The following is a 20,251-nucleotide window of genomic DNA, read 5'->3' on the forward strand; positions in this document are numbered from 1 at the left end:
TGTCTGCCTTTAGGTAGTTTATCAACTAGGGAGGTTAAGATAAATAGACGTATAATTACAAGGCAGAATCCAGTCCTTGCCTTAGGATAACAAATAAAGTTGTATGGGACTTAGGGCAAGGTGACTGCCGGAAGAATTTTTTTAATGTATTATGTATCTGAAAAATGCAGTAATATTTGAAAAGGGGTTTTGAAAGACTGATGTGATTTCTTCAAGAAAGGATGGGGTATTTTTAATGCAGAAAATCAAATGCCTACAGGAGCCGGGCAGGTGATGCGTGTAAGTGATGGATTGTCAAGTAGAAACTGATTAAAAACAAGATCTAGAAGTTCTTCAGCTTGGCTGTATACTAGCACCACCTGGGAGATTAAAAAAAATCCCCATGCTCAGGCCATAACTCAGGCCGATTCAATTAGAAACATAGGTGAGGAAGGGGATAAGAGGATAAAATGGAGGAGGAACCCAGGCAGCTACAGTTTTAAAAAACTGCCCAGGTAAGAACAGTGTGGACCAGCTGCATTTTCATCACCTGTGACTCATTAAAAATGCAGAACCCCAGGCTCCAACCCGGATTTACAGCATCAGAATCTGCACTGTGAAAATATCTCCAGTGAATCTTGTATACACTGTCAAGTTTGAGAAGTTCTGCTCTAGAGAACTTTGTCCTTTTCCAAGGGAGTGACCATTCATTAAGTAGTATCGGCATTTCCCAGAGGAAACGCATACCCACTAGTTGTAAATGTTCTAATTTTTCCAATTATACTGCTGGCAAGAATGCAAGTAATTGAAATTAGGTAGAACCCATCAAAAGGTGACTGGGTCCTCCCAACTTGCTAGGGAGGGAACGGTGAATCAGTGGAGTTTGTCTAAGGCTTAGATTGTTTTAAGGCAGAAGTTTTTCAATGCAGATTTTGGCTATTTACTTAAATTGTCTCACTCAGCTAAACCATCCCAGTCAACAATATCGTGTGTGCAGCAAAGTTCAATATGCAACTCTGCTCTCATTTAGGTGGGCAGGGATTTTGGAGCACCACCAGCTCAGCAGCCCTCCCTCACGACTCCCATAAGCAAAATTTAAAGGGTATATTGAGGGCTTCCCTGGTGGCGCAGTGGTTAAGAATCCGCCTGCCAATGCAGGGGATACAGGTTCGAGCCCTGCTCTGGGAAGATCCCACATGCCGCAGAGCAAATAAGCCTGTGCGCCACAGCTACTGAGCCTGTGCTGTAGAGCCCACGTGCCACAACTACTGAAGCCCGCGCACCTGGAGCCTATGCTCCGCACCAAAAGAAGCCACCACAATGAGAAGCCCGCGCACCACAACAAAGTGTAGCCCCCGCTCGCCACAACTAGAGAAAGCCAGCGCACAGCAACAAAAGACCCAACTCAGCCAAAAATAAATAGATAAATAAATAAAATTTAAATAAATTAATTAAAAAATAAAATAAAGGGTATGTTGAAAATAAAGCTAGGAAAGTTTGGAGGGCTTGGAATGCTAGAGTAAAACTTATTTACTTAATTTGGACCATGTCAAGTCACAATATTTTCAAAGCCAGGGTTATAACTGCAATACAAACAAAAAGAAAACTCACTCCCTCATGACCTGGTTAGAAATATAACTGGCACGAAAGAAAGAGTTGAAAACTTTTGTCCAACGAATGCCTATAGAGCTCCTACTATGAATCAGGTGCTATTCCAAGTCCTTTAACTTCATTCCTTCAGTGGTAGTCTTAGTTAGCCAGCCTCCTGGAAAACTGATGTCACTGCTCCTAAAATGAATGGTCTCAGAAGATAAAAGTGTGGATGAGTCAGAGCAGCCCATGGCTCCAACTAGACACTGTCAGCAGCTCAGGAGCCTGTCTTTGAATATCAAGAACCACTGAGACTGGGGGGGCCAAACACAGGGAAGGGGAGGAATTCAGAACAGGTAAAGATACACCTCAGAAAGCCTCTACTTTGCTACAGAGTCGGAGAACAGTTCCAAAATTTTAAGTGGCAATACTAGGACATGGCTTTCAAAGCATAGTATCAGCAACTCTTATGTTATTCTTTTTTTTTAAGTTGTTGCACTGAGTAATGTTTTTATCTACCTCTGCTGAAAATTATATAAAAACCACTCTATGGATAAATGTACAGATTAATTGCAAATGAAAAATCAGTCTAAAGTCTTAAACTATTGAACCTTCCCTACACTAAAATATGCATATTTCTGAAACACACTAGGTATTTTTTATAAACAATCCATAAGAGCAAAAGTAAAAAACTTCACAAAATGATTTTCTGTAAGAAGTTTTTTGATAGTTTTTTTAAAAAGAAATTTCTAAGCACTTTCAAAAGTTTAAATGCTCATAGAATATAATCACTGAGAAGAGCTGTACTATTTCTTTATTATTTTAGAGCATGCATTTATTTTGTATTATTTTGATATAAAACTCACATTTGTAAGATGTGCAGGAGCATAGTAACAAAAGAAAAGAGAAACAATGTATCAGACAAGGCACGCAGGATGAAAAGGGGGAAAAATTCTCCTTTTGAGCTAAAAAGAAAGAAAAAAAATACTATAATCAAGGCGGAAGAAAGGCATCTCTGAAGAAGAAATAAATATTTTCCCAGCAGTGAGCCTGGGGGCTGTCGGGGTGAGGTAGGGGAATAGAAGGGTATCGGGTGAGAAAGCATATTTCTTAAGGCCCCTGTGAACAGAACTTCGATTTATAGAACAAATCAATCCACTTACAGGACGTGCTTAACTTCACCTGTTGGGAGGTAAGTTCAGTTTCTTTCTCCTTCTTTGAATGAATGGGGAAGGCTTTCGGTTCGCCCTCGGACTCCCACCACAGGAATGTGTGCTATCTGCAGGGTTGTTTTGAAACCCATCGCACTTAAAGGAGCTGTATCAACAGGTTTCTCCTCCATAACACTGAGCCAATTGTAAATGTTGAATGCGAACCTTGAACAAGCTAAACACTATCACAGGAATTTAAAACCAGGTCTCGCTAGATATTTTTTCCTTAATAGAATCACAATTTATATTTTTATCACTTCAGCCTTTCTGAGTCCAGAACTACAGAGCTAACAAAGGGCTAGTTGGCCTTGGAATGTTGGTTAGGACAGAGAACTCTTTCCCAGATGGAGCTGCTAATGTGGTTTTTAAAGAAGACACAGCAGACTCAAAAATGTCCTTCCAAGCAATGTAACAAAGAACGAGCCTTTCATATACTTATCTAATGCAGTTCTATGGCCACCGCCTTTAACACAAATACTTAACCTTTTCTCTCTTAACTTTGACCTATATACTTTCCATTCTGTCTTTAAATAAAACTGTTTCCAGCATGAGTGGTGAGGCAAAACACTCAAAGAAGCTCCACTCATACAGCCCTAAATGCTGGGGGTAAATGTCATAGGCAAATTCTAATCACATTTAAAATTTTTACCTATGATTGTTAAAACCCTGAGATTGACAAATTTTGTTTGTTTGTTTTTAGATTAACACTTCTTGGTTAAAGAATTGACGTCCAGAATTTGGCTTGCCATGTTTGCACAGCCATTTGTCACTATTTTCATATCATTTGCAATTTATTCTACCGTACCAAGTGGTTTCTCTTAGGAGGTTCTATGGCTTGATATAATTTGATTTCTCAGGCAATCTCTCAATCATCATTTGGCATGAACTTAATTGAAAATGACTATACTCTGACTTCAAACACTGAGTGATGATGTTACAAAGAATATATTTCCCCATAACTAAACAAGAACACAATTAAAAATAGCCAACATTCCCAAAATGAACATACAATTAAAAACTAGCCTTAATCTTAATGATAGAAAGGAAAATCTCTAATAAGAAAAAACTGTTGAAAATTAATTTGCTACTTACCATGCACTGATTATTTTAACTGACCAGTTTCTAAGATGATCTATATATAAAAGTTGAAAAGGGATGGTGTTTAGGTAATTGTCTAGATAACTTATTAACGTAGTAGATTCTAGGGCTCAAAGGAAAAGTTGAATGTCTGATGACTTTTCACATTTGAGGGAGCAAATTAAGTAACAACAAAAGCAGAAAAATCTAGGGGAAGTGGAATAAGGAATCAAAAGATAAAGAGTCAGCAATGGAGCGTCATAAAGCGTGAATAGTTAAAACTGCATTTCACTGTTTTCCTCAGTCTCTGGGATTTGTTCAACTGTTTGGACTCTTCATGAAGTTAAAAAAACAAAAACCTTTTAGGAAATATACTCAAAAGTCAACCAACCTTCCTAGTGAACTTGGCTCTGGAACTTGCACTTGACACTATGACTTTATCACATTTTAAAGGGATATGTCAAAGCTCTTTAAGTAATTTCAAGAGGGCATGGATTATTTCCAAAAGTGAGGTAAAGAAGTCTGTAATCATGGAAGCGTTACTTATTTAGCCATTGCAAAGAATTATGAGTTTGTTTTTTACTAACATGCCTACACATTTCCCTCCTTCTTTCCTTCCTTCCCCCTTCCTTTCTTTCCTTTTCTCTCTCTCTCTTTCTTTCTTCCTCCCTTCCTTCCTGCCTCCATCCCTCCCTCCCTCTTTCTTTCTTTTTCTTTCTTTCTTTCTTTCTCTCTCCTTCCTCCCTTCCTCCCTTCCTTCCTTCCTTCCTTGTACCAAAGTAATCTGAAGAATGAACCTGGAGCAAGATTAACTTGTGCATGTAAATCCTCCCCACAATTCTACTCATCACAATCCTACAGAGAAGGGGCCTGGAGAAAATTAAGAATCCACAGCGGAGATGTTCAAGGCAGCTTTACTAAAAACAGCCAAATAATGGAAACAACACAAATATTCATCAACAGGGAAAGATATATTGTGGTATATTCACACAATGGAATACTATAAAACAAAAGAAAAAATTATTGATATATGGAACAGTATGAATGAATATCACTGACTTAATTTTGCTCAAAATAAACCATATGCCAAAAAAGTACACAGTTATGGTTTCATTTATGGGAAGTTCAAAATCAGGCAAAATTTAGAAGTCAGAAGACTGTTTACCATGGAGGGCTTAATTGAATGGAAAGTGACACCAGGGAGCCTTCCATGAGTGCTAAAAATATCCTAAGATCTTGTTCTGGTTGAAGTATACAGGTATAGCAATATATAAAAATTCACTGAGCTATCTGCGGGCTTCCCTGGTGGCGCAGTGGTTGAGAGTCCGCCTGTCGATATAGGGGACATGGGTTCGTGCCCCGGTCCGGGAGGATCCCACATGCCGCAGAGCGGCTGGGCCGGTGAGCCATGGCCGCTGGGCCTGCGCGTCCAGAGCCTGTGCTCCGCAGCGGGAGGGGCCCCAGCAGTGAGGCCCGCGTATCGAAAAAAAAAAAAAAATTCACTGAGCTATCTATACGTTAAGATTTGTGCACTTTGTGTACGTTATTTTGCAATTTAAATTGTCTTAAATGAAATTAAAAGAAAATCACAGTGGAGGAAGAAAAACAAGCTAGAAAGCCTCCACCAAAATACCAATAGATTCAACAAAAATGAAAGAGATGGTCCCACTTTAAAAAATACAGTAAAATAACCCTTCATCCAGGGTTTTCTTTTTTAACGTTCCCTAAATCATTAGGCATGAAATGTGGAAAGAGGAGAATTAAAGAATGACAAAGTCTCCCCCCCAGACTAGTAGGGTTTGAGGACTTCAGTTAAGTTTCAGAATTTCTTGATTAGGGACACCCTTCTGTCTCCCCAATCATTGTAGGAAGTACCCTGATTCTCTTTTGAGGGAGATTGTTTCAAAGAGTGACCAGTAGGACAAAGAGGAAACCGACTATCTGGGTTTCAGGTAGAGAATTAAAGTTTGGCCTCAAGTTTACTTTCTTTATGGTTCAACTCGATTAAACAGAATGGGAAAAGGAGGGAGGGCTATGGGCAAAGAGCTGGCTAGGAATGAAAGGACTTCCCTTTGTGTTCTCTCCGTGAAAAACTACACAATGGATCTGGTAAATTGGGAGCAGAAGGGTGAGAAGTCCCAATATTTATTTCTAGTCAAATTCTATCGATGTAATTTATGTGCCCTTTTTTTTTCTTTTCTAAATAGAACACTGGCAAAACAAATCTGTATCTCCTTCACCACTTTTCTCCAGGTTTTTTAGAAACACGATGAATCCTCTTCTCCTGTTGTTCTCCCTAGGGACACTCCCAGCGCTGGCAGATCATTTCTAACAGCGGAGGCTGTGACTGGTGATAAATGTGTGAAGGGTTGTGGCTGGGCTTTTGAGCTTCATGCTCTGGCATTCCTATGTGGTCTTCGAATTTTAAACAACTAGATTGCGCCTCATTCACCTCCCAAAGTACTCCAATTACAACCTGGTTGCATTTACGAAATTATTTTAAAATCCTAGACCAAAATTAATGGAGGAAATTATGGACAATGTTAAAGCTGAGCATTTCATTGAAATAACATATACGGGGGCGGGGGAGGCTAAAAATGTAGGGCTTAGCTACGTGACAGGTGTTTTATATGCATTATCACACTTAACCCTCTTGACACCTCTGTAAGCTAAAAATCAGCACCCACATTTTGTAAGTGGAAATCTCAGCCTCCAAGGAACAAAAGTCTTAAGTGTGCACAGCCAGGGTTCAAGCCCAGGTCCATCTGACTTCAAAATCCTTTTATCTCCTAACTGCTCGGGCAAGGTGCCTACTCAGTACACGCAGAGCTTATTAATCTTTCATCCTATGAAAAGAACATAAATTGTAAATTAAATTAGCTAAAATAGATGGTCATGTCTTTGAGGGCAGAGGCTGATGACTCATCTTTTCTGTGGCATAGAATAATACCTCGATGTGTTAGGTGAATACTTCTAAATTGGCGCACATGAGACAGATATTGATTTTCTTTAAGTTATGAACACACACAACACACTTTCTCAAAGCATGTATAAGCATCTACAAAATTGTCATTATGGATTCAAATACCTGCAGAAAAAATAAAATTTACTCATTTAAGTAAAAAGTGAAGTTAGTAAAAAGGTCGGTTAAATGCCAAATAAGATAACCAAAAGAATTTAAAAACTTAGACACTGAATTACATTTGCTGGTCTTTTAAGCTTTAAAGGCACATTGGCTAATATTTCTGTTATACCAGGAATAATAAGCAAGCACAAAGCCTCTCAAGGTATAACTGACCCTAAACGTGGAATCACTTCAAATAAAGGAACATGCAAATACATGATGTTCTGCTTATACAAGATGGAAACTAAATGAGCAGACCAGAATCCAATGATTAGTAAAATTTCACTCTGATGACCAGTTCTTTACACCAAAGAACTCAAAAGCTGACTGAATACTTTTTCTTTACAGGACTTTTCTCCCCCATCTCATTTTCGTTTGTCTCTGTGGAAGAAAAGCACTGAACAAGATTTAAATTCTTCATGCCTTATTCCTTCTGAAACGTATAGTCTGAAATTAGTTTATTTACTTTCAAATTAAGTCAGAATTTGTTATTGAAAGAATTGTACCTGGGTCTTTAGTTGCAGTATTGCTAAAGATTCTTTGCAGTCAAAGACATGCAGAATTCCAAGGTGGTGTGCTTTGTTATTTACTTTTTACTAGTAGGATTCTCAGTTTGCTGAATGTAGAGTAAATAAGAATTTGAAATTATACCACAGACTAAAAGGACTTCTTTCAATATTGGAGGCTCATTGGTCTGTCAGGTAGAATCATCCAGGTTTTCAGGTTTGGGATTGCTGAGTTTTTGCTTCAGAATTCTCTAGGATAAATTTGCTTGTGAGCCTAAACCCACTTTTAAGTAATCATTTCATCTCCATTAACTATAAATAGGTGTGGTTAGGTCCATTTCTGAGATTATAAGAAACAAATCAGTATTTTTTTCTTTCTAGATTTTGTCTTCCTGATTTTTTTCATGTTAGTTATTACAGTAAGCAGACATTCCTGAAATTTTAATAATGTATACCTATGCAGTGTAAATGTTTTCTTCATTATTCCAAAATGTTTACTCTCACTGTTTACTTCTGTGGCTCTCCACAACTTTTAGCCTAGTCATTACCTGTCAAAAAGAATGTCTATAGAGAACAGACTTGTGGTTGCCAAGGGGAAGGGGGCATGAGGAGGATGGAGTGGGGAGTTCGGGGTTAGCAGATGCAAACTATTATATATAGGATGGCTAAACAACAAAGTCCTACTGTATAGCACAAGGAACTGTATCCAATATCCTGTGATAAACCATAATGGAAAAGAATATGAAAAAATAATGTGTATATATATATATGTATAACTGAATCACTTTGCTATACAGCAGAAATTAACGCAACATCGTAAATCAACTATACTTCAATTTTAAAAAATGTCTATATTAGTTCATGTTTTTGGACCAAATACCTCTTTTCAATCACTTCGGATTATTTTTGAGAATCTTCAACTGACTCCTGCATAAAAAAGAAAAAAATCCCCTGTCCACATTATAGTTCTTTAATCTGTCTTTGCACATAACTCTCCTTCCTATTCCTACTTCTCCGTTTTTTAATGCTTTCCATAGTCTCGGCATTGTCTTGACTTTAATTCACATTTTTTTCTATTCCTTTGTATGAATTTTCATGTTTCTTCATTTTAATTGGCAGCCATTTTATTCTATTTTAAAGTCTTTAAAGTTTAAACTTTTGGTCCCCATTGAGTCCCCTAGTGACACCAATTCATTAATATGCCAAAGGTTTATAGCACAGCACACTCCCTGAATGTGACACTTCTGGTGGGCTGGGGGAGGGGCATACCGAAGACAGTGTTACCCAAAAATGAAATATTAAAATAAATGTTCAACGTTTTAGCCGACGGCATATACTTTGCTAAGTAACTATATCATTTTTAAAAATTGGTAAATAAATCAAACTTACCCTTTCAAGAAGGTTTCAGTGGATGATTTAGGATGTTTACCTCTTTATTTCAGCTCTATCCAATTCAGGTAAGAGTTATAGGGTCCGGTTGGGTCCAGAGCCTGTGGAGACCACAAAAGGAAGGATAAAGGAAGGCCCTCCCCCTCAATTTACATTCATTTAGATCAGCTGGAGAACTACGGTTTTCAAATCCTAAGCTTTATATGTGTTTCCTTGAAGAGCGAGTAGTAACTCTTCCCCCTTTTAAAGCTTCAGGTCGTTCTTCAACTATTCTTTTTATGTTGTATAACCCTCAGGGGTTCATATCCGACTTTCATATTTAATGTACTTTAATTCAGCCTTGTAATGATCTGTGTACGCGTTCATGAGCTCATCTTCCCCTTAGGACTTGCCCAGGTAGCAGAGACTAAATTGACATTCTTTACTACTTCCTGGCAAATGCAAGTCTGACTTCATGAATACCTTTATTTCTGCACTTGTGTCGGAGACACAAAGTTTCGGAGAGAGTGTGATTAACTGATTAAATAAATAAAACAAGGTCATCTGGGTGGATCCTTTTATAACACCATGACTGTACTAAACTGGCAACACACATATCCTGGCTTTTCTGCTTTACTTGCTCCCCCTCCTTTTTTAGTCCTGTGAATGATTCTTCGAAATCTCAAAAGGTTTGTATCACTTTCTCATAGCGTGAATTATGCCCTTAACTTCACTATATTTTGTGGATGGTTTGTCTACATTATTGGCCCTCAGCCAAATAATACATTTTGCATTTGAAGAGAAAGAATTTTCCCTTGCATTGATCTCTTCTTTTGGTGAGGGAAGTGGGGCTGGAAGGGAGAAGCATGAGTGGGAGAGAAGTAATGCCCCAAACAGAAACCAGTGACCCTTGATACAGTCCTGCCTGCTGCCTTCGAGGAGGTCATGGTCTGGAGGAATTCTTCATTGAAATGATATTGTACACCAATTCCTAGCACCAGCTCTACCATATTCTCCTCCCACACCCACACCCTCACCAGCTGCAATCTCCTCTCTCGTCTACATAATCGTTCTACTCTATAACACAGTCATTTCCTATTAAGATTCTACTACTCTTTATACTCTCTGCCTATAGCGCCTAGCCTGGTCCTAGACTTGTGAAAAATGTTTGCTGAATTGAAATAAATTGCTTGGTCTTGCTCAGGATCATGTAGAAAACATTTATCTCCAATGACATCTTCATCTTGACTGCACACAATTAAGGTATAGTGACCAAAAACAACCTAAAGAAGAGTAGCATGGTTGACTTCAAATTGCAGCATAAGCAATTTTCTTTTTTTTTTTTCCTGAAAGAGCTCTATGTTTTTTCCCATTGTTTTCCTAAAAGATGAACCATTCTTAATGTTTGGTGGTGTAGGCCTCAAGGTGCAGACAGGAGTGTTTTTGCGATTTTAAATACTTTCTGCCTAGCATGGATAATAACCAAGGGGAATTAAAATACATGAAGTATGGCAATTCCCTGACGGTCCAGTGGTGAGGACTCCGTGCTTTCAATGCCATGGGCCCGGGGAACTAAGATCCTGCACGCTGCATGCAAGGCAGCCAAAAAAAAAAAAAAAAAAAAAATTAAGTACAACTTTACAAAACATTTACAAAATAAAATGCAGGTTAAACTTGAGTTTGTCTTCAGCCATATCTTTGTAGTACACAAGATTGTAAAAAAATTGGTGAATCATATATGTCTGCATGTTACCCCACATTCAGACCTGGAAAAGTCACAGACTGAGTTGCCTGAATTTTCTCATTTGCTGGGGCCAGGGAGGCAGAGAAGGAGGAGGGGAATGGATTACCCCTCAGTGCTCCTCTGTCCCCTACCCTGTGCCTGTGTTCTCTTCACGTGCAAGCTAAGCTACCAAACCATCACCAGGACACAGAGGAATAGAAGCTCAGGTCCTGTGGGTAGGAGGTCCGTATGTCAGATTGGTTAATGAAGGGAAGCTGGGTATTAGGATTTGAAACAGAAGATCAAAAGATTCCATTATATCTGGGTCTTGTTTTAAATAATCACAGTTAGATTTTTAACCTCTTGGTGTCGACTGACTTACCTTTATTTCTTCCCTGTCACCTAGGCCTTCACACATGTTTGAATAATGAATTTTAAAAGTTATAGTGCAATATGCATATATTGAAATGTTATACAGGAAGTCCCCTGCATACAAACCTTCAAATTGCGAACTTTCAAAGATGCAAATGTGCGTTCACATGTCCAATCATGTAAGTACTTGTAAGGTACTTACATGTAAGGTACTTGTTGTGCAGGTCGGATGATATAATATATGTAAATAAAGCACTTAGCACAGTGCCTGGCATTCTCAGTGGATGTCAGCTAAAAACAAACAATGAAACATCAGCTGCTCAGCATCTCTTATCTGTAAAAAGGTAGAAGAGTCAAGAAAAGCCCCTGGAGTACGGGATATCCAATAGATTGTATCCCTCTGATCAAGAGCTGCTGTTCATGCAAATGAGCTATCACCTCACACCAGTCAGAGTGGCCATCATCAAAAAATCTACAAACAATAAATGCTGGAGAGTATGTGGAGAAAAGGGAACCTTCTTGCACTGTTGGTGGGAATGTAAATTGATACAGCCACTATGGAGAACAGTATGGAAGTTCCTTAAAAAACTAAAATTAGAACTACCATATGACCTAGCAATCCCACTACTGGGCATATACCCTGAGAAAACCATAATTCAAAAAGAGTCATGTACCACAATGTTCATTACAGCTCTGTTTGCAATAGCCAGGACATGGAAGCAACCTAAGTGTCCATTGACAGATGAATGGATAAAGAAGATGTGGTACATATATACAATGGAATATTACTCAGTCATAAAAAGAAATTGAGTTATTTGTAGTGAGGTGGATGGACCTAGACTCTGTCATACAGAGTGAAGTAAGTCAGAAAGAGAAAAAGAAATACTGTATGCTAACACATATATATGGAATCTAAAAAAAAAAAAAAAAAAAAATGGTCCTGAAGAACCTAGAGGCAGGAATGGGAATAAAGACACAGACCTACTAGAAAATGGACTTGAGGACACGGGGAGGGGTAAGGGTAAGCTGGGACAAAGTGAGAGAGTGGCATGGACATATATACACTACCAAATGTAAAATAGATAGCTAGTGGGAAGCAGCCGCATAGCACAGGTAGATCAGCTCGGTGCTTTGCGACCACCTAGAGGGGTGGGATAGGGAGGGTGGGAGGGAGGGAGACGCAAGAGGGAAGAGATACGGGGATATATGTATATGTATAGCTGATTCACTTTGTTATAAAGCAGAAACTAACACACCATTGTAAAGCAATTATACTCCAATAAAGATGTTAAAAAAATCTGAATAAACAAATCTGCATAAGAGGATAAAAAATAAAACAGTTTTGGTGTAAAAAAAAAGAGCTGCTGTTCACTCTCTGTTCTCTTGTTCTTTTAGATCACCTTCATACCTCCCATCTTTGCCATTGTCAGAGGTTGCCAAAGACATTTCTTCATTCAAGGTGTATTTACTAAAGGCCAACTCTGTGTCAAGTAGTAGCTTTGTGTTGGGGGTATATTTGTGAACACCTCATGGAGAGAGTTGAAAACATAGGTAATAAGACAAACACACAAATCCAGTAACTGTCACTTGTAAGAAGAAAAAACATGAGACTCTCCTTTAGATGTGTCTATAGAGGAAGACCTCTCTGAGGAAGGGAAATTTAAGCTGAAAGGCCAAAGAAAGAGCAGACATGGTTTCCACACATTATGGCCTTTCTCTGAGGTGCTTGTGATAATTGCCAGATTTATCTGTCCTGTAACTTTCCTGTAATTGCTGACTATCACAATTCAGAGATGATCTCAAGAGACATCCAGGACAGACTATTTCCTGCCAAGAATGACCCTAGGGTAATGGTCATAGATGTAACTACAGGGCAGCCACATACACACTTGTGCAGGCTGTTACTACATAAGGACACTGGGCAAGCAGAGTGCCCTGCACAGGGCTGCATTCACCTGCCTTTTAGGGAGGGGTGCCTTTTCCACTTAAAGCCAGAATGAGTCAGTGGCCCTGTGCAGCCTCAGAATGAAAGCACACTCAAAAGTGAAAGGTTTTTCAAAAGCAGGATGGCACTAGGGACTCAAGGTACCATCCCAGAACGTCCCAACTGAATTCCTATGTATAGGTGACAAAGAGGACCCATATTACTATAGACTTGCACCATGATTTATAACCCACTTTTCAGAGGAAGCATGTTTTTCCTCCTCTTGGCATCAGAGGGATCAGGGTCCGTGCTGGCTTTCTAGCTGAGTGGAGCACCGGGTGCCGTGGCAGCCTGGGGAACGGTACCTTGGGCCCCTGTTGCCTAAGTCCCCACACAACCCACTTCTTCCTCAGTGGGGCAGTGTCGGTCCCCAGAGCTGTGACTAATGGCCTCCCTCTCAGGCTCTCAGAACAGAGCAGTTCTTTTTGGATTTGGAATAATTCTCCTTCATACCAGAGCAGAATCTTTCTTCCTGACTACCTAAAAAAACAAGCCACAAAGAATCCCTTTTGGGTTGTAGTAACCTGTGGGAGTAATAAAGAAGAAATAGTGAGGGGGAAAGTGTAGGAGACCATGAGCTAAATACAAGAGAATGTCCAGTTAATGTTTGCATACTCACAGCAGTATCTAGTTAAACTATCTCAGGGAGGTAGAGGAAAGTTTTTACAAAGAATTGTTGTTAAATTAGTTTCAACAGGTTTAACCAAAAAAAAAAAGAAAAACCCACACATAGTATTCTCTTGACTAGCTTTCTTACATATTAAAACTTAAAATTATGCAGATGAATTCTCAGGCTAAGACATGTTTTGGCCTAATTAACAATACCTCAGACTAGCAAGCAGGGCTCTATGATTTTAAAGATAGCACTTATACTCAAGGCAAGAACTAACAAAACTGGACAGACTTGATTTCTATCAAGGTTTCCTTGTAGGGAGTCAAAAAAGAAAAAGAAGAAAAAGGTATTAGTCTCTCAGAGAATTGAAATGACAGAAAGTCAAGCTGGACATTAATAATGCACAAATTTTACGTGGATTAATTTAGATGCATTAATTTAGAAAAATATAACTCTCTCGCCACTTTTGGAGACTACACAAACTATAACTCTAGTTAATAGGCTTCACAATGACAAAGCAGTTACAATTCCAATCCAGAAATCGTGGCTTTCTGGCATCTAGTATATCTACAGTGATTTCAAGGATGTTGTAAAAGTCTCAAAATAAAATTAATGTTGATTGGCCTGAATTTTGAAAAGAAATAAATATGAAATATAACTTTTGGGGGGAATGGTGAGGCTACTCTAAAAAGACTGATCATCTTGATTGCAAGTACTACAAGTTTTATTCCTGGACCACAAACATGACTAATATCTCGTTTAAAAGGGTCAGGCAAAGAAAGAAAAGCTTTGTAAAGAGAGAGTACAATAAAAAATTTGCAATCAGGACTTCCCAGGTGGTGCAGTGGTTAAGAATCCGCCTGCCAAATGCAGGGTACACAGGTTCGAGCCCTGGTCCAGGAAGATCCCACATGCCGCGGAACAACTAAGTCCTTGCGCCACCACTACTAAGCCTGCGCTCTAGAGCCCGTGAGCCACAACTACTGAAGCCCACATGCCTAGAGCCCGTGCTCCGCAACAAGAGAAGCCACTGCAGTGAGAAGCCCGTGCACTGCAACAAGACTGGCCCCCACTCACCGCAACTAGAGAAAGCCCGCACGCAGCAACGAAGACCCAACACAGCCAAAAAAAATAATAATTAATTAATTAATTTTAAAAAAATTTGCAATCTCTAAAGAATGTACTTATGATATAAAAATTTCAGTGCCATCAACTCCCTTCCTTCTGCCACCCCCCCACCATCCTCAGCAGTCCAGCCTGAAATCAAATATGTGCTGACTCTCCTTAAATATATTTAATGTCTTTTCTTCTGGATGTTTCCTTTCAGAACATTATTGAAAGGTATTTTACATCTAGAAGGAAATGATCAGCAATCTCTTGAAGTTTAAATAACCAGGGATATGCAGTAAACCCTGCAGTGATAGATTTAGAAATGACATAAAAGGGAGAAAATGAGATCTGAATGGCCTTTCAACTTACTGCTCATATGAGATTGTTTGGATGCCATTGAGATTGAGGCACTAGTTAAGATTTGAGATTATTCTGCAGCCAGCCCCATATTTAGAATTCTGAGTGGAGGATAAAAATAATAATTATAGTCATGATATAGATCATGTATTCACTTGTTTATTCATTCATACAACAAATATGTTTAGAGAACCGACAGTTCTAGGCACTTGGGATGCAGTAGTAAACAAAATCAGTGCTATCACCACCTTGACCTAATTGACACATATAGAGCACTCCACCTAGAAAGAGCAGAACTCACAGGTTTTTTTTTCACTGTATGTGGAACATTCAAGAAAATATATCAGATTTGGGCCTAAAATAAATCTCAATAAATTTAAAAGAATTGAAAATTAAAAACATATGACTCTGACTATAATGGAAGGAAATAAGAATCAATTTTCTAGATACATGGAAAATCCTCAAATATCTGGATTAAGCAATGTACTTCTAAATAACACATGGTAAAAAGAAAATACTTTGAAGTGAGTAAAAATAAAAACACAACACAGCAAAATTTATGTGATGCAGCTAAAGCAGTGTTTGGTGAGAAATTTACAATGCTATATGTTTATACAGAAGAGAAGAAAGATCTAAAGCTTTCACATTAAGCAATCAAATTAAGAATTAAGGGGGCTTCCCTGGTGGCGCAGTGGTTGAGAGTCCGCCTGCCGATGCAGGGGACACGGGTTCGTGCCCCGGTCCGGGAAGATCCCACATGCCGCGGAGCGGCTGGGTCCGTGAGCCATGGCCGCTGAGCCTGCGCGTCCGGAGCCTGTGCTCCGCAAAGGGAGAGGCCACAACAGTGAGAGGCCCGCATACCGCAAAAAAAAAAAAAAAAAAGAATTAAGGAGAAGGCCACATTAAACCAAGGTACACAGAAGGAAGAGAAAAGATAAAAGTAGAAATCAGGGAATCAGCAAATGGACAACAGAAAGAGAAAAATCAATGAATCCAAAGATCTTTTCAGATAAAGTAAACATCATTATTCATTAGGGAAATGCATATTAAAATCACATAAATTACCACTATAATGACTCAAGTGAAAAAGATTGCTAATTCCAAGTTTTGGTAATTATGTAGAATAACCACAACTCTTATATATTGTTAGGGGGATGCAAAATGGTAGAGTCACTTTGGAAAATTGAAGTTCCTTAAAAAGTTAAACATACATTTATTTACCATATGACCCAGTAATCTCACTCACAGGTATCTATCCAAGGGAAACAAAAACTTGTATCCACGAAAAGACTTGTATGGGAATGTTTGTAGAAACTTCTTTGTAATAGCCCCAAATCGAAAACAATCCAAATGCCCATCAACTGGTAAACTGATAAGCAAACTGTGGTAGACCCATCCAGTGGAAAACCATTTCACCAAAGGGATAAACTACTGATACATGTAACGATAAAAAGGAACAAGCTACTGGATGTGGACAAATCTCAAAAGCATTAAACTGAGTGAAGGAAGCCGGAGTCAATAGCATAATGCAATATAATTCTATTTATACAAAATTCTAAAAAGGCAGACTGTAGTGACAGGGAGACGAGTGGCCCTTCAGGGGCTGGGGGAGGGAGTAGGAAAAGAGGATTTACTGCAGAGGGCCAGGAAGGAAGTCTTTGGGGTGATGAAAGTGTTCTCTATGTCGATTTTGGTAGTGGTTACAGGGCTTTATACATTTATCAGAACTCTTCTAAATATATACTTAAAATTATTGGATTTTATTGTATGTATTTTGTACTTCAATAAAGCTGTAAAAAATAGAAACTGTAAGAATGACATGAAAAATCCAGTCTAATCAATGGTACATTTTTTTTTCAATATATTGCTAAATGGATTTCTGACACTAGGAAAATCTATCAAACCCTATCTCTTCTTTTGAAAGAGGATGTTTGAAAGCATCAGGATATTCATATTTTAAATTGAAGTAACACAATTACTAAGTAAAGTGGGAAAAGCAAACAAAAAATGAAAAATGAGGAAAAAATGACTTTGTTATAAAGCATTTAAGACAGTAAAAAGAGAAAAATAAACAAAGAGAAAGGATATTGTTCAAAGTCAGAAAGTAAGAACTGTTTATTTCTAGAAAGAAAAAGCTTTATCTCTTGATCGGGGGCACAAGTAGAAAAGTCAAACCAGATGGACAGGGCTCTGTGGGCAGCCTTAGTGTCGAGTTTGTGGCCGCCAAGTAGTGTAGGCCATTTCCAGAAATTAAGTTGTATATTGTATGAATATATTATCTAGAGATCTGATATTAATTAAATCTTGGATTTTACAACAAGCCTTATTATACTCAGAGCAGACTTCCTGCTTCTGCAGAACACACTGCAGCCACCATATTCATATTCAAATGACTTTGTTTCTTCCACTTCAGGACTAGGGACGTGTCCCTGTTTTTGGCAATTAGACCTGCAACTCTCTAAGGAATGAAGATTCCCCGCAGATTCACAATTATCCTAACTTGCCTGGTGCCACATTACTGCTGCCTGGCACTCCCCCGCTGATCTGCTGGATCAGTTCTGCTACTCACATCTGATGAAGCCACAGGCTGCTGTGAAAGGAAACAGAGGAAATCTAAAAGCCAGTGTATTGACTGAAGAGGTTTCATTTTCTCCTTAAAACTAGGAATCCTTTTAACCTAAATTCACTGTACCAGAACTTTCCCCTCCATTTCTTAAACTCATTAAAGGAAGGCACGATGTGCGAAATGATTTTTTTTCACACCGAACAATTTTGGAGGCTGCTCATGCCTGAAGTACCTGCTGTCCTAAATACTTAAGGGCAAAAGATTCTGAGAAGGTATGACCTTGAAAAGCATCCTTTATGTCTAAAGAAAATGAGTCCATTCTTGAAAATTCTGGAGAGCATGCACAGAAATAAGTAATCCTGATGTCACAAAGCCTTTCTCCTAGCAGTTTGTGAGGATTCTGAGAACCTTTGGCAGCTTGTGGGGAATGCCATAGAGATGAGGGTTGAGCCCTTATCTGTACCTGAGTCCAGTAGGACTGAGCAGCCCACTGCACTGATGGGCAACGAATTCGAAAGAGGAAAGGCGTCCCAGGGGCGGAGCCAAATGTGGGCTGTACGAGGCAGTTCAAGCTCGACTTCCGGGAGCCTCATCTCACACAAGTACCGTGACGCCGATGCTGAGACCAGCTCCACTGCTATCCAGGTTGCTGCCCTGAGAATGCTCTCCCGAGGCTATAGGGCCAAGGCATCCAGTGTTTTGGGTATATTGCCTCGGTTAAATAGTTCTCATTCAACTGAGGTCTTGTGACTCATTTGTGTGAGATGTGTCTCAACAAATGTGCTGTTCACAAGTCCTAAAACTGGCATAAATGTACTGAGATTTATTTAAAATATACATGAGTGGATTGATAACTTTCCATATACTCTCTTGTATTCTATAAGCCTGAGTGTGAAACAAGTGTTTGCAAGAGTCAGATCCTGGGATTATGTATCACCTTGAGCACACAATACATGAACATCACCCAGTATGTGCATGGGCGGGAAAACTGAGAAGCACTCCAATAAGGCAATGATACAATTGTTTATCCAGTTGTTCTGTTTTCTTTTTTAGAAGATTGGCTAAGACCCAAGAAAAAGTACTACAGTCTCCAGACTTTAGAGTTAGACAGGAGACTTGGCTAAAAGAGAATCACAAATCACAACTAGCTTTTTAATTCAAAAGAATATCTTTCTTCAAGCTGGTTATCTGTCCAGAAAGCTTTTCTTATGGCTTCTTCAGCTAATCAAAGATGAATGAAGTCTCAGAAGACATATATCTAAATGCTTCCTTTCTTTTGTCATTTTTCCAGCACAATCAATGTGACAATTCGACAACTAAGGTCAGAGTTTGAACTTGCACACACTGATCATTAATTCCTCAGAAAGAAAATCGCTGATCAAGTGGGAGTGTCTCCACCGTTTCCACGGGGTTGAAACTAGGGCATTTTGGTTTCTGATATGAAAAAGGAAACCTAACAGCAAATAGCATTGTAAAGTTTTTCATTTCCTTTGGAAGAGATTACTTAGAAGTGTAACAATATCTCTTGTATTCTCTTTGTGTATCTTATCTTCTTGGTTACCATTGAGAAATCGGGTCTCTGCACTTTCAGGCTTCTTTAGCAGGACAAGTAACTCTTATCAGAACAGCTCTCATTAGTGGAGTATATTAATATAATTTGATTGATGTTTTATGGTTAGATAACCCAGGCTGCAACTTGGCAGTGGTAAAGATCATGACTTAGATTAAGGGTTCGCTAAGATTTTCTGAAAGGACCAGATAGTGAATATTGTAGGCTTTGTGGGCCATATGGTCTCTGTGGCACCTACTGAACTCTGCCCTTATGGCAAGAAAGTAGCCCCAGACAATGCGTAAGTGAAGGAATGTGGCTGTATTCCAATAAAAACTTTACGCCTGAAATTTGAATTTCATATAACTTTCACATATCATGAAATATTCTTTTGATTTTTTTAACCATGGAAAAATATAAAAACCATTCTAAGCCTGTGGACTGTAGAACAACAGGTGGTGGGACCTGATTCAGCATTTGGGGAGTAGATTGTTGACCTCTGACTTAAAGTCACACTAAGCCACACTCCACCTTGTGACTGCTATAAAAGGACAAATCACAAGGCCCCAAACCAAGTGTAAATAATTAAATAATAATTTAGGGCTACTGGCACATTGCACTGTTTAGATTTGTCCTCAGGTTTCCCCAAGAGACTGACTGCTTGAATGGTGACTTCTCAAATTTTTCCCAAAAGTATTAACAGTGAGAATCACAGGGCAGGTGTGGGAAGTGCAGGTTGTGCAAAGCTGTCCAGCCTCAAAATGGAAATTTGTTTCTAGTTCTGTCTTAAATGTTGTTGTGAATTTGGCATTCTATCCCATAATCTGTTTTACCCTAAATTTTCTAGTAAAGCTAACGTTCCAGAAAGGCAATGCTGGTTTGTACAGAGCCCTGTTCCTCCAAGGATACGGTACTTGAATCTGAGAAACCAAAGAGGCAGGCTTCGATACTACCATACTCAAAAAATTAAATAAAAATTTAGTTGTAGAATTCCATATAGTTAAATAGCTTCACCAGGAATAATTGTTCTGAAAATACACTGCTGCAAAGAGAATCTGTTTCATTTATGATTTTCTGTGAAAAGGGGAAAAGCTGAATAAAGTTATTAATACATAAGAGCAA

At 38.9% G+C, this 20,251-nt stretch overlaps 1 protein-coding gene and 1 long non-coding RNA gene across 2 annotated transcripts in view; one reads left to right on the forward strand and one right to left on the reverse strand.

Moving 5' to 3' along the window:
- Positions 1-20,251, reverse strand: part of SLC39A10 (solute carrier family 39 member 10) — a 133,232-nt gene that overhangs the window by 95,943 nt on the left and 17,038 nt on the right. Inside the window, exon 2 of the mRNA XM_067741154.1 lies at positions 8,877-8,977. The gene's annotated coding sequence lies outside the window, so the exon portion shown is untranslated. The remainder of the gene's footprint in view (positions 1-8,876; positions 8,978-20,251) is intronic.
- Positions 1,818-4,939, forward strand: LOC137225807 (uncharacterized). The gene is made up of 3 exons (XR_010944033.1): positions 1,818-1,925; positions 2,735-2,761; positions 4,638-4,939. It is a non-coding gene; the product is annotated as an uncharacterized lncRNA (long non-coding RNA).

The sequence above is a fragment of the Pseudorca crassidens genome, chromosome 6 (assembly GCF_039906515.1).
Source record: "Pseudorca crassidens isolate mPseCra1 chromosome 6, mPseCra1.hap1, whole genome shotgun sequence".
In the NCBI taxonomy this organism is placed as follows: domain Eukaryota; kingdom Metazoa; phylum Chordata; class Mammalia; order Artiodactyla; family Delphinidae; genus Pseudorca; species Pseudorca crassidens.